This window comes from Orycteropus afer, unplaced genomic scaffold, assembly GCF_000298275.1.
Source record: "Orycteropus afer afer isolate SDZICR_OR568_19922 unplaced genomic scaffold, OryAfe1.0 scaffold00024, whole genome shotgun sequence".
Classification (NCBI taxonomy): domain Eukaryota; kingdom Metazoa; phylum Chordata; class Mammalia; order Tubulidentata; family Orycteropodidae; genus Orycteropus; species Orycteropus afer.
The window spans coordinates 3,355,513-3,368,150 of NW_006921611.1; positions in this window are offsets into that span (position 1 = coordinate 3,355,513).

A 12,638-nucleotide genomic window follows, 5' to 3' on the forward strand; every position below is an offset into this window, starting at 1 on the left:
TAGGTGAGATGAAGTCTGGCCATTCTTGCTTCCAAGGAGCATTCTGGCTGCACTTCCTCCAGGACAGATCTGTTAGTTCTTTTAGCAGTCCATGATATTTTCAGCAGTCTTTGCCAGCACCACAACTCAAAAGCATTAACTCTTCTTCGGTCTTCCTTCTTCATTGTCCAGCTCTCACATGCATACGAGGCGATTGCAACCCTAAAAAAAATGTAGAATCTGCAAAACACTGCCTAATGTGGATGAACTTGGAGGATATTATACTGAGTGAAATAAGTCAATCACAGAAGGACAGATATTGTATTAGTTCATTATTGCAAAAAGTCAAGGCAAGGTTTGTTTATACATGGAAGGAAACTTTCTTTGTTGGTTACTAGGAGCGGGAGGGGAGGGGAGGGAACACTGCAAAAAAAAATGTATTGACTCATATCACTTTAGTTTTGTGTACTTCACTGTACATAAATTATATTTCAATAAAATGTATTTTAAAAACTCCTTTAAATATATGCCTCAAAATTTATGCTCTGCATTTCTTAATTACTTTCAGATATATTAAAAAAAAAACTCTGTCTGTGATGTTCCACCTAATTCCCTCAGTACTGCCTTTCAGGATTCTAATTCTATGCATGTGCTCAGTCTAGAGTTTGCTATATCATTAAAATATTTATTTCAATGATTACATTTTTACTTTCAACATTTCTAATTACTTCTTTTTCATTTTCTACTTGCTCTCATTTTATTTATTTATTTTTCTTTTCTATAAATAGTTGTTATATAGTCATTTCCCTCGTGATCCAAACATTTTATAGATATTTTTTGCAGACTGTTTGTTAATTTGATATCTTTTAGAGAAAGTTTAAAAGGAGCTCTGATGGCACAGTGGTTAAGTGCTTGGCTGCTACTGTAAAAGTTCATCATTCAAATGCACCAGACCCTCTGCAGAAGAATGATGTGGCAGTTTGCTTCTATAAAAGATGAAAAAAACCTCACTCATTGGGGTTGAGTCAGATCCAACTCATAGCGACCCCTCCTTGTGTTTCTAAGGTGGTATCACTATGGAAGTAGATTGCCTAACCTTCCTTCAGAGGAGTGGCTGATGGATTTGAACCTCCAGCCTCTGGTTAGCAGTCAAATGCCTTAGGCACTACACCGCCAGAGCTCCTCCAAGAAAGATTACAGCCTTGGAAATCCCATGGGGGCAGTTCTACTTTGTCCTCTAGGGTCACTATGAGTGGTAATAGACTCAATGGCAATGGGTTTAGAGAAAGTTTATATTCTGATTATTAACATTTGGTCAGTTTTCTTACCCTGATTTGTGTACATGTGTTTTGTAATTTTCATTTCCAGCCACATGTAGAGAGTAATTTCTCCTTTTCTCTTCACTTACGTGTACTCTTAGGTTGTAGCATCTGGTTTCTATTTAGTCTCTTCCAAGCTCCTGGCCCAGAATTTTCTGAGCACAGCACAGATTTAGTCACTGAATCAGTGTGTTAGGATTGGTACAGATCAAGTCTTTGTGTCCTCCAGTTCCCTTTTGAGAGACACAGCCTAGTGTAAGTCACAGATTCTGGTAATAACTGCTGTTGTTGTTGTTGTTATGTGCCATGGAGTTGGGCCCGACTCATAGCGACCCCTCCTTGGGTTTCTGAGGCAGTTTCACTATGGAAGTAGATTGCCCAACCTTCCTTTTGAGGAGTGGCTAGTGGGTTTGAACTGCCAGCCTTCTGGTTAGCAGTCAAGTGCCTCAGGCACTATGCTATCAGAGCTCCTCTGGTAATGACTAGTTGTTGTTATGTTGTTGTTATATGCCATCGAGTCGGCCCCGACTCATAGCGACCCCTCCTTGGGTTTCCGAGGCAGTATCACTACGGAAGTAGGATTGCCCAACCTTCCTTCTGAGGAGTGGCTGGTGAGTTTGAACTGCCAGCCTTCTGGTTAGCAGTCAAGTGCCTTAGGCACTATGCTACCAGAGCTCCTCTGGTAATGACTAGCAGTAGCTTTTTTAACGTCCTTTCACAAAGGGTTGAACAGTAACATCCAGGAGGTACTCACTCCTTTGAACAAGCAAATTTATGACATCAAAGGGGCAGGATTTCTCAGTGATAAAGCTCAGATGGCAGGAATGGACAGGAAAAAAGGACAGATGAAAATGGTAACCACAAGGTGGAAGCAGAGAGAGTGATGTTACATTGTGAGATTGCATTCAATACCATCAAACAAAACACGTATGAACAGTTGAATGGCAAATCAATACGCTGTGTTAACTTTCAACCAAATCACAATAAAAAGTTAATAAATAAATAAAATCAGTTTTTACTTAAAAAAAAGAGTTGGGGAAGAGGGCCGCCTCCACTTTCCCCAGTTCCTAGTTACAACCAGTGATTTTATCTCTGCCCCAAAATTTCAGTGTTCTGTTGCACTGTTCACAGGATCTCCATGAGTCAGGAACCAACTCAATGGCAGCCAACAATAACAATGACAACAGAAACTTTGTGCTATGGAGGCAATGTATTACATTTATAAACAATAGGAACAAAAATAATAAATTTATTTTATTTTAAAAATGGGACCATTTTTAAAATAAAGTGATAAGTTGGCTTCAATATGAGCTGTTCTCACCTCAGGAATATGTTCAGGGGTTAAAAGAGCTTGCTTGCATTGTGGGAGGCAGAGGCAAAGAAATCAAGCTGCTTCTAACCCACACCACTCAAGCAGCAAGTCTGAGGGAAAGAGGTCAATCAATATGTATGTTACTACATTTAATCCTGGCTGGAGCACTATTACAGACAAGCCTTCATTTTGGCTTCAGCTCCTTGTAGCTACAAAAAACTATTGGGTCCAGAGAAAGTATCAGTCTTTTGTGTATGGACAAAGCTATTACATCTGTAAATTAATTCCCAGAGCCTAGTGACAACCCTTTAAGGTTACAAAGCAAAATTGACTTTCACCACAAACATTAAGCAAACATAATAACTAATATATGTATATAAACACACACAGCCATATATATGAAGAAAAACTTGCTAAAACTGAGTTCCTGATCTAGTTCATGAAAAAAGAGGACAGTAACAGGATATTTTTTTACCCCCACTGCGATTGAGTTGATTCTGACTCATAGAGACCTCCATTGAGTTTGCAGCCTGTAAACCCTTTCAGAAACAGACTCTCTCAACTTCATTCCATGGAGCAGCTGATGGGTTCAAACCACTGACTTTTAGTTAGCACCCAAATATCTTAACCACTATACCACCAGAGCTCCTTAATGGGAATACTAGATACTAGAGCTTCCCAACATTACTTAATATATCTTTCCTTCCACTTCAATAATTAAAATAATGTTAAAATCTTAATAATGCTTTACAGTTTTTTACATATTTTAAATAATTTAATTCTAAATAAGATAATAATGTTTACTTTTTGTAAGAATTACTGTGCTTTAATTGCTTTTGGTTTCAGGGAACTGCCACACACAAGATTTTACCTCTTCTCATTGTCATTGTGACCAGCACAAGGACAATAGGGAAAAGAATGACACAGAAATATACACAAAAGATAGACAACAGAGACAAATAATATGATATGCACAATACTACATTACCAATGGCAAGAAACTCTGGGCTGTTGGTGAATGCATAGACAGATGAGAAAATCAGGTGAGGGTAGGTGAAAGGAATATACCCATGACCAAGGATAGATTTGGCTGATGATAGTCTTACATATACACTTATGCTACAAAAATAACCATATACAGTACAGAAGTAACAGGAGTCAACATTGAAGTAGCTTCTCAGAGACAACCGAACACCTTGAGGGAGCGAGTCATTGGGCCTGCAGGGTTGGGACCTAGTCTCAGGGGACATCATGCTCAATTGGCACAACAGAGTACATAAAAATCTTGTCCTACTTTGATAAGTAGTGACTAGGGTTTTAAAAGCTATCAAGCAGCCATCAAAGATGGCAACTTTGGTCTCCCCTCTTCTGAAACAAGGAAGAGTGAAGAAAATCAAAATCATTTGGAAACAATATGTTCAAGGGTATGATGGACTACGGGGACCTCAGCCTTCATGACCCTAAGACCAGAAGAACTAGATGATGCCTGGCTACTAATGCCAGCCACTCAGAATGGGATCAAAATTGGAGATCCTGGATAGAGTGGGAGAAAAATGTGGAACTAAATTCAAAAATACTAAAGTGATCAGAATTAATCGTCAGATAGAGGCTGATGGAATCCTTAAAACTATGGCTCTGGGTTATCATTCAGGTCTGGAAATGGACTCCCTTCCATGGATTAGCTCTCAGCCACACAGTAGAAAGACCTACAAGCAGAACAGCTACCCAAGAAGATGATCCCACCTACCCTAGGAAGAAGTAACCCTGTTTTGGTTACCTAATGCAGCTCTGACAAGAAAATACCACAAATGGAATGGTCTTAACAAACAGGAATTTATTCTCTCGCAGTTTGGAGGCTTTAAGTTCAAGTTCAAAGTGCCAGGCTCTAGGGACTGTATGAAAGCCCCTCAACCTTGGGCTTCAGCTCTGCCTCTTGCTCTGGCCCACTGAAGCTAGAGGCATCTCTTCGCTCAGGCAGCTACTAGCTGCTGAGGCTAATAAGCCCAAGGTCGGCAAATAAAATGGCACAGTCCTGATGTAACCAAACCACACGGCAGGCTCTTAATTCAAGTCCATTGTAAGTCCCAAGGTCGGCAGAGCATGGCAGCCTGCTGAACAACAACACGGCTACATGCAGGGTCCAAACATGCCATAAGCTAGAGATCGTTCCCCAAGGCTTCTCCTTATATACAGGAAGCAGACCACATCCCAAAGGCTGCTTGTGGTAGATCTCACCATGGAGTTGACTGCCAGTCTCCTTATGGGGAAAAACTACCACCAGCTGCCCAGCTACTCAACCAGGCCCAGCCAAGTTGACATACAAATTTAACTCCCACAACCCCTTAGATCAATCAACCAAGAGACAACAAAAGGGAAGCATTTGCATAGAAGGAAAGCTGTACAGACTGGAATGCACAGATAAGAAGGGCACAGAGAGGGGATACTCACAAGGAGGAGATGAGAGGAGAGTATTTTATGGTTACTGATTGTAATCATGGCCATGAAACCAAATGTGCATGAACTGTTGTGTGTGAAATGAATCTTCTTTTAAATATGCACCCACATCACCATAAAAAATTAAAAAAAGAAAAATTTACCTCTTCCAGAGCCAACTCATAGCATTGATCTGCAATGCTTTCTTTATTCATCTTGACTTAAGGAAAGAAAGAAAAATAATTAGAAGTAGTACTCTTACCTAGGACTGACTATCCACAGTGTATAGTTAGTCTTGCCTGTTATCTCTTTTATCTTCCACAAAGCCCTGGACTCTTTGGTCTTTTTTGCATTACATTAGCCTACTATATTGATGATCTAATGTTAATTTATCAAAGCAAGCAAAAAACTGCAAATGCATTAGAGGCTTTGGTAACAATGTGCTGCAGAGGATGAAAAAATCTTATGACCACTCCAAGGCCTACACTATTAGTGAAGTTGTTAGGAGTTTGGTGATCTTGGTATACCTGAATGTCTCTTCCAAAGTAAAAGTGACATTGCAGATGGCACCTTCAATCACTAAGAAAACACAGTGCTTGTTATTATATCTCTTTGGGTTCTGAAGTCACCATATCCCCAATTTTTACCCATGATGAGTGGGTTCATGGACTGAGTGTACCCAATGTGAATCAGACCTAGGTCAAGATTCCTTATTATATGAACTCAATATACCCCATTCTAATGGGGGTAGCAAGCATGATACCTGTGTTCCAGAGCATCAATGTCAAGTTGGATCTTGTTTCCAACATTCTTTGAAAGACCCAGGTACTAATCTTTCCCCAGGGTATAGTTACCTGAGTAAATGGTGGTTCTAATTCTCTCTGGGAAGGACTGGTGGAATCATCATAACTGTGGTATGTTCTTGTCAGAATGTCACAGAATCCTTCATTGTAGTGACCAACCTCTACTCTATTTAATGAATTCTGAATCATCATCCTAACTCACGTTGAGAAGCTGAGCAGGAATACTGACTTTATATTAGTCTAGCTTTCCTCAGCCGTCTTATAAGCTAAACCAAAACCAAACTCACTGCATCAAGTAGATTGCAACTCATAATGACCCCCTTTGGGTTTCCAAGGCGGTAAATCTTTACAGAAGTAGATAAGCTAATCTTGATTTATTTTTTGTATAAATTAAACTGAAAGAAAGGCCTGGAGGTCTATGTTTTTTAAAAAAATTCAGCTACTGAAAACCTTACAGAGCATAGTTCTACTGTGACACACATGAGTTCGCCGTGAGTCTAAGTCAACTCTAGGGCAATTGGTTTTTGTAAATTTGGCATTATCCTTGTTGTGTGTCCATCAATCTTGCCCATAGGACTATGGGGCTTTATTAATCGTTTCCACAGCTCTCTACAAGCCAAGCCTCCTGGCTTCTGCTCAGATATTGGTGTCATTACAATAATTGTGCCTACCTAACTCTAGTCAATTAGGTTCAACCACCTGGACTATGATTTCAAATGATATACACATTTTGCAATCAACGAACTCAGTTGTAATATAGCATTAACAACTCTTACTCCCTTCACTGGCCTACAGCTTCTCAATGTTTGCCCAATTCACCAGGACATTCCTTATTGCTTTGCTACATGTAGAGTAGTCCCCTGGGCCTTCCAGCAGACTGAATTTGACAGGTGAGATTTCTAGACTTACTCTAGCATGCCCCCATCTCTTAACCTTTTGATCTCTCCTCCACTGTATGCCATAAAATTCTGGCAGTTCTGATTAACTTAGTGTGGGTCATCTCTCTGTCCAAGCTTCCAAGAGAATCCTATCAATATATTAGCAACAATATGTCTTTGTAAGGGTGTTAAATGCTGTTTCAATAACTGTAAAATCTCCATTATACAAATTTATGTTCTCCTCCTCTTTATTTAACACCCTCTGTTTCAATTCCATTTGTTTATTCTTTTCTCTTGCCAATTAGATTTTTATAAAAAGTGCATAGTCACTTTACTGTCTTAGCAGAGAAATAACCCTCCAGGTAGGGGTGTGTTGTGATTTGATCATAGTTATTAGAATGATGGGAGTTAGAAAAAGAGGTAAGGGTAGATCCTGAGAGGATCTGAGCACTTGGGAAAGTAAGTCATTTCTGTAGTCTAAGGGAATCAAGGTAATCTGAGGATTCATGATTTTTAATTGCAACAATTCTGATGTCCAACTCAAGTCTCAGGGTCTTACTTCTACCCCATCAGGTCACTGACCTTGGTGTGCCAGACTTGCTAGGGCTGAGAACTCAGCCATCTCTAGAGCTTTGCTACCCTTATAATTAAATGTTCACCATAATCCTCTGCTTCCCTTAATCTCCTGCTGTAAATATGCGGGGCTTCTTTATATGCTATAAAGGAGAAACTCTGCCTTTAACACTTCTTATTAAATTGATAATTAATCATCATGAGCCTTTCATTATCTTTCACCAAAGCATCAATATGTCACAATAACATATATTTGATTCCAAAGGTCGCATAATTTCTATTTCCCCTGTACTTTTTCAAACTCCTGAGATAGTACTACTGCCAATGCATTTCCTCCATCATTATCCTCTCCCAGTTCATCACCAGTGAAAGTTAAAATATTTGCACTGCTACAGAACTTGAGTGCTCTTTGTACTCCACCCTTGGCTAGTGATGGGTCCTCTTTTCCAGCCAGACTGTTGGTGATCCAGAGCCTCCAAAGTAAGCCCTCCTTTTAAAGCCTACTTCCTAGGAACAATTCTGTCATCAACTGTTTCAAATCAGGTTATTTGGGAGACAGATTCTGGGGCAGAGATTTTCCTGAAAGTTTAAAGGGAAGTAGGATGAAGAAAATATGATTAGACCGAGGGAAGTATTGTACTATGACACATTGCAACAGATTTCTTAGCTGATTCTACATGTAGCTCTGGAGCTGGCTTTCCCTTCAGAACTGCCCTAAATCAAGGCAAGGGACCAGGTCTTTATATTTCCCCATGAACTAGGTGTTGGATTATAGCCTGTCCCTGGAGAGAGGGCATCCTTTGTGTGAAGATTTTAAGCTACTTAAAAGAAAGGGAAATTCCCAAGAAAGACTCATCTTTGAAACATTAGTTGTCAATACTTAAGACAGATGAAGGAATGAGTGCCCTAGTACTAAGAAGGAAATCTGGGCTTTATACTGTAGCATCTATTGCAGTGACCCTGGGTCTAGACCCCTGAGGGATGAGGGTCTGAGTCATGCTACCAAGCAGTGCATTTAGACCAATGGAGTGGCTAGCTGTGTGTGAGTTGAAGTTAGAGTGAGTCAAGAAGAAAGAGACTGATGAATATCAGTTATGGCCTTCAGTCCACTTGCAGCAGTAGAGGCTATATGTCCCTCTGTCCATTCTCTTATATGTTTCTTCAGAAATTAGACCAATTAGAATTCTGGACAAGGTGTTCCTAGATTAGTAACTTAATATATGATACAAATGGATTTAATCAACAAAAAGAGTCGATTGAAGGGAATTTTTTTTTTTTCCCCTGGGTCTCAGTTTTGGGGCCAACATACCTATCTCTTATAACAGAGTTTATCAGATAAGACACCACATAGCTATGTTCCTTACTGGAATTGCCCTCCACCACAGGAATCTGTTTTGCAAGAGTTTATGTCCCTTCCCAGGGGTAGCCCTCTGGCAATGACTGACAGATTTAAGGGTATAAAGACTTGGTCCCTTGCCTTGAATTGAGACAAAAGATATCCAACTGTCTTGTACTGATTTAGCACACCTTTGTAGAGGCAACCTAGCTTCAGTATTCTCTATAGGATCTCTGAGCCCCTTCTGGCAGCCATGTTGAAAGCAACTTCTTTCTCTGCCCAGTATTTTAAACTTCCTGAACAATTACTTCCCAAAAAGTCTTTGGCATTCAAATATCTTTCACAAGATTTGTTTTCAGAGAACCCAATCTATAATTTTTATTATTATAATTCTAATTTATATATAAGGATCCCTGGTGGCCTAGTGCCTAAATCATTTGATCGCTACCCAGAAGGTTTGTGGTTCAAAACCCACCAGCCGTTCTGTGGAATGAAGATGAGAGAATCTACTTCCATAATGAGTTACTGCCTTGGAAACCCAGTGGGGCTTGCTATGAGTAGGAATTGACTTGATGGCAGTGGGTGTGGTTTGGTTTTTGGTAATCTGTACATAAATGAGACTTGTCTAAACTTCCAAGAGTTAATTGGTAGAGCCAGAGCATTTTCCCAAATTTTCTAATATCAAATAAATTACATACTTTATTCTACTATAATTCTAGCATTTTTCCCCCTACTCTTGGATTATGCCTGGGATAGGGACTGAATTTCCCACTGACTTGTCCTTGGGTTGTTATGACACCAATAGAAGACATTATCTTGACAGATGGAGTAATATACCATTCAGAGTTAAGTAAGCAGCTACTCACTAAAGTAATGCAGTAGCTCAGTTTTTTCTTCAATGACATTCTTCATTTCAAATTGATAATATTCCTTCCTAGATACCAGTTTCCTATAAAATTTATCTCAAATCCTCAAAGTAACCCTTCCTAACAGTTTCAGGTCACATTTTTCACTCTCCTTTAACACGAGCAGCACTGAATATGCCTTCAACTCATCAATGATGAGGTGAAAATAATGTAGTTTCATTTTTTAGTGGATTTTGGGGATGGATATCATCTCATATGCTGTTTCAGAAGGAGTTTGGTGTGATAGAGCAGTTAAAGATAATCATACCATTATCATACCAAGCTAATCATACTCAATTCAAATCCGGATTCCATCATTTATTGATTGTGATCTCCAATAAAGTAAGGATGTTAATTAAAATTTGCGTGGTTCAGTTATCACTGAATGTCAAGTGAAGATAATCAATAAAAATATCTACCTCATATTCCAATGATCAGTCCCATCATGAGTAGTAGGATAATGGACCATTGATGTGCCTGTTGATGTATTGCACAATGATGTATACACCATCATCTATGAGTAATTTTTCATGAAAAAAATTGACCTGGATCTAATAAAATATTTTATAAACCACTTTCAATTAGAAAATAACTTTTAAAAAATTTAACAAATAATTGAATATGTTAAAAAAAAATCACAAGGAAACTAAAAAAACTAAGTTTTTAATTAAGGAGAATTAAGTGTCCTCTTTATTTCAAGTCAACATTCCTTTTTTGGAATAGTTTCAAGTTTACAGAAAAATCATAAAGGTTGTATAAAGAGTTCCCAAATCCTCATGCTCAATTTTTTCTTATTATTAGTATCTTACATATTTGTTACAATGAATTAACAAATATTGATATATTACTGTTAACCAAAGTCCATACTATATTCAGATTTCCTGCATTTTCACCTACTGTCTGTTTTCTAAAGGAGTTATTATTACATAGTGCCTGAGGCATTTGAATGCTAACCAAAAGGCTGGCGGTTCAAACCCACCAGCCACTCATCAGAAGGAAGATTGGGCAATCTACTTCCATAAAGATAACCACCTGGAAAGCCCAAGGAGGGGTAGCTGTGAGTTGGAATCGACTTGATGGCAGTGAGTTTGGTTTTGGGTTTTTCTTTTTTTTTTTTTCCCCAGTCTGTTTTCTATTTCAAAGTCTCAAACAGAGTATCACATTACATTTTGTTGTCATGCCTCCTTAGGATCTTCTAGGCAGTAGCAGTTGCCCAGATATGCCTTCTCTTTGATGATCTCGACAGTTTTGAAGAACACTGGTCAGATATTTTAAAACATATTCCTCTACTGGAATTTGTCTGATTTTTTTTTTTCTTATGATTAGATGGGTTTATGGGTTATGAGAGGGAACACCACACAGATTAGATAGAGTGTCATTTTCATTACATCATATCAAGGGTACATACTATCAACATTACATACCATCATTGATGTTGATCTTGATCACCCTACTGTGATACTTTCTGTCAGTTTTCTCCATTGTAAAATTACTTTTCCTATCCTTTCCCATATGATACACTTTGGAAGAAAGTTACCATGAGCAGTCCACATTTAAGGAATGAAGAATCATGCTCTAATTCCTGATGGAGTACCTTTTCACAAATTATTTGGAAGTGTTATGCAAAGAGAGTATGTCTCTTCTTTCTCATTTATTTATTCAATCATTTATTTATTTTAGTATGAATTCATGGATATTTAGTTTATATTTTGGATTATAATCTGATTCTTTTGTATTTATTTTGCTGCTCAAATTGTTCCAGATTTGACCATTGAGAGCCATTTCAGGTGACTCCTATACTCCTTTGATAAATCTATGTAACAGTTGTTTTTTGTTTGTTTTGCACTTACTTTTTTGACACTGCAAGATGATCCAATCTCATTTTTATATTTTCTGCCCCAGTTCTGAAGTGCTCTGGTGGCACAGTGGCCTAAGAGATTTGACTGCTAACCAGAAGGTTGATGGTTCAAAACCACCAGCTGCTCCAAGGAAGGAAGATGGGGTTATCTACTTCTGTAATGATTTATGGCCTTGGAAACCCAATCGGGTCCCTATGAGTCAGAACTGACTTTATGGCAGTGAGTTTGGTTTTGCCCCGGTTCTAAGATAAGCTGTTTTTTCAAGGAATGTTGGTTCCTTACACTAGAGACTGGTATCAGAAATCAAGACTTGGGTGCTAGATACTCTCATCGCTATTGAGGTGCCATTGATTCTGCATTCTCTCAGTTGACAAATCAAGAAAATGTATGTGTATATACTAACATATATATGAGTTGTGTGTATATATATATATATATATATATATATATATATTTCTATCATTTCTATCTGTAACCATCTGCATCTATAGTAATCTAACCATGAATTCATATTGTTGTCTCTAACTCCAATCCATTGCCACATAATTTATTCTAAATTCCTCCATTTGCTTATATATAAACTACTATTCCAAAAGTGAAAAACTGACTTCAATCATTTGTTAACAATTTACTTAATTGTTCATTCCATTATACATATACAACAGTATCAAAATTGTTAACCCCTGCAATTTTATCTACTAGGATACACTTCTCATATGCAGTTCCTTTTGCCTTTAATCATTCCATTAATTTCTAAAGTTGCTAATATCATCAACTTCACCCATCCTTATTTATCATGTTCTTTTTTACCACAATAAAGCCAGTTTCACACATTTGTAATACTCCTCAATATGTATTTTTCATTTACATACATTAAAGTTGACTTTTTGTCCTGTAAATTTTATGGGGTTTGATAAATACAAAATGTCAGGTATTGACCATTAAAGTATCACACAGAATACTTTCAAGACCCTAAAAACTCCCCTGTGCTTGCTGCATTCAAATCTTCCTATTTCTGTACAAACCACTGGCAACCACTGATCATTTACAGATTTTCTTTTTTCAAAAAGTAATAGTAATAATTTGTACTGATCTCTTTAGCTTTTTACTTTTTCCATAATGTCATAAAATGGGAATCGTGAAGAATGTAACATTTTCAACCTATCTTCTTTCACTCAACAATAACCAGTTAAGCTCATTCATGTATTTTTGTGGCTTGTTTGCTCACTTTTTAAATTAAA